We start from the raw sequence: 2,967 nt of genomic DNA on the forward strand, positions 1-2,967 counted from the left end.
CCTTTAGTGGTGCAGATTCCAGTTTGCGCACTGTTATCCCAACAACTAATCTTCCAACTGCCCATGGATGCATTCTGTTCACTGGACACTCGTTTCCCAAAAGAATTTTTATCAAAACCGTGGAATCCCTATCAGCATCTCTTCGTTCCTGTTTTTCCACTCTGGGCTCCTTGAGTTGGTGTGATCTAGGCACTCCTCATTTCTCGTTTGCCAGCTTCGGTCATTTCATGCGGCTTCCCTCTCTTGCTGGATGCAGAACTAGCGTCTCCTTGTGGAGCTGTCTCTTTTCCTCCCTGGAAGTAAGTGTTGCCGTCCTTGTGCCTCACATCGTGCCAGCCTCATGCCCTTGTCTGCCTATGAGCCCCTGTGCTCTGTCCAAGTGTCTTGGCAGCGTTCTCAGTGGACTGTCCCTCTCTTTGCCTTCTCCTGCCCAGAAGTTTAAATCTCCTTCAGTCTCTACCATTATCAGTTCTGGACAATCGGATTAAACAATGGCACATCTAAATTTCCTGGATTTAATAAATAATGAAAACACAAGTTAACAAAATGTCTTGTTACCAACTATCAATGAGTACACAGCTGATTAGAAACCAATATTCTCAGACATGTTAATTTCCAAGTCAGGTAAATACAAACATTTTCCAAGGAAGGAGCAGTTCTTTTATCACAATGTTATATTGTTTGTATGTTTAAGCAGTTAAAACTTCAAAGCGGTGATTCTTTTGCAAGACAGCATATATCGATATCTTATAGACAGCCATCACAATAATCAGTAACAAGATAACCCAGGAAATTTGCCTTTTAACTTCTTGCCTAAGTCCAAACAATGGGTGCCTATTACCCGTTCATCTGCTGGGTTTTAAATGTAATATGTACATCTTTCTTTTCCTAAGAGAGAAATGGAATGACCCAGTGTACAAAAATGTCCCCTTCTGACAGATTTTCTGAAAGTGATTTATTTAACCAGCAGTTAACCAAAAGTTTATACAAAATACATATGTTTGGGATATTGTGAGCATACAACTGGATGTCGGACATATGGATTATGGATTAAATCAAGAATATTCCTTGCATGTGTTGACACTGCTTGCTGTCTGTTCACCATTGAGCCTCACAGAAGCCTTCTGTGTCAGGAACTTTATTTTCCATTCGCCACAGAAAACCAAGATTAAACATTTTTCTTTGTCTTTGCTACAAACAACATGGGTAAGTATCAAAGTAAAAAATGATAATTCTTGGCTGGATTATTCTTGTAACACCAAGTTATGAAGTTTTTAATTTACTCTTCACCACTGCCGTTTGCACTTACTATATCATTTACAAATTCTTTTAATTTGATTCTGATGATCTGTCTTGGCTTTCACAATTGTTACTGTAAGTACAGTCATATTAAACAGACTACTGTGTTTACCTGTTCTGCACTCTGACCCAGCTGCAGTTCTTCATAAATTGTTAGTTTTTCTTACACATTGCTGTCCCTTGTTGAAGTGATTTCAATTATTATTTCTTATTTTTTGAAACCCCATCTACCTTTCAGTGTTTTTCACCAAAGATGTTTTCTCCATATTTCCTTTCATCCATGTCTTGCAATTACAGTACATAAACCATGTTATCAGAGAAGTGGATTGAGAACACCAAGGGAGCCACTCATGCAATGTCTTTCTCTCTTTTTGCTTGTTTGCCTGCAATCTCAGTTTTTTTTTCTGCCTGATAGCATAGCCCAGAAAGAATGGTCCACTGGGAAATGCACCTCTGGTCCAGATGTCTTGTCCACCACTGCCGAGACCATTAAAATTTTATAAAAAATTTGACGAGAATAGGCCATTCAGCCCAACATAGCTTGTGAATCTGTAGTCATCTACCTGATGAACTGGAAAATTAGAAACATTATTAGAATTTTAGAACAAAACATCCCCAATGCTGGTCCCTGAAGAGACACGAATGGCTGTCAGGTTTATGCAAGAGATGAGGAAAAATTAAGGATAGAAAATATATTATTAGACAAAATCGAAATATTCATTACAACCCCCTGTCATGGCCTCATGAGTTTAATGGAACTGGGTGCTCATGAAACATAATAAGCACCACAAAAGACAAAGATTGCAGGAGGCTAAAGTCAAGTTATACACATGTAATTAATTGTCCTTTATTTTGTAAAAACAAGAGAAAACCCTATATGCTAACTAAAAGGACAACTGAGAGGTTAAATACATAATTCATTAAAAGAGACTGAAAAAGTTGCTATTTTCTCTTTTACTGATGAGCCCTTTAATGTAACAAAGCATTTTGCATTTCCACTAATAAATTTAGAAACAGGTCATTTCAGTTAAAATTTCTTGAGTAGGTCCCTTTAACCGAAGGCAACAAAATAGGCGTTCTTTCTTGTCTACAAAAATGATATTTTTTTAATCTCTGAGTACACAAGCCTGTTTCTAAAAATAAGATACAGGTTGGCCTCCTGAATTTCTGCCACAAATACACCACACAATAAACAGTAAAAACAAAACAAATCCTGTGTGGGGCAGGCCTCCTACTGAGGTTTCCCTCTCCTAGCTACAATTGGGTCTGCTTGTCACAAGGCTTACATTTATTCTTTCATGTGCATCTGTCTGGGCACCTTGCCCTTCTTGTCAGAGCCCTGCTGGGTCTTGGACCACAAATGACTTGCTTGCAGCTTTCATGCTTTTATTCTTCCGGCCTGTTATGTGCTACACTTTATCTTTTTTTAAGAGTTCTGTTGTTTACAGGGCACACCTGCCTCCTCGAACTCCACTCTGTGGCTCCGATGATTTTGAGTAACTCAAATTAAACAAGGCTGGAAAGTATGTGAATACCATGTAATACCCAACAACCTTTCATATTGAACATTACTATAAAGTATTTAGAACCTAAGAAATGCGACAAGTGAGTGGAGACCATTCAGTCCATCAGGCTCATTCATTAGCTAATAGCTAAGCTACTTCTAAA

The sequence above is a fragment of the Polypterus senegalus genome, chromosome 5 (assembly GCF_016835505.1).
Source record: "Polypterus senegalus isolate Bchr_013 chromosome 5, ASM1683550v1, whole genome shotgun sequence".
NCBI classification, from domain to species: domain Eukaryota; kingdom Metazoa; phylum Chordata; class Cladistia; order Polypteriformes; family Polypteridae; genus Polypterus; species Polypterus senegalus.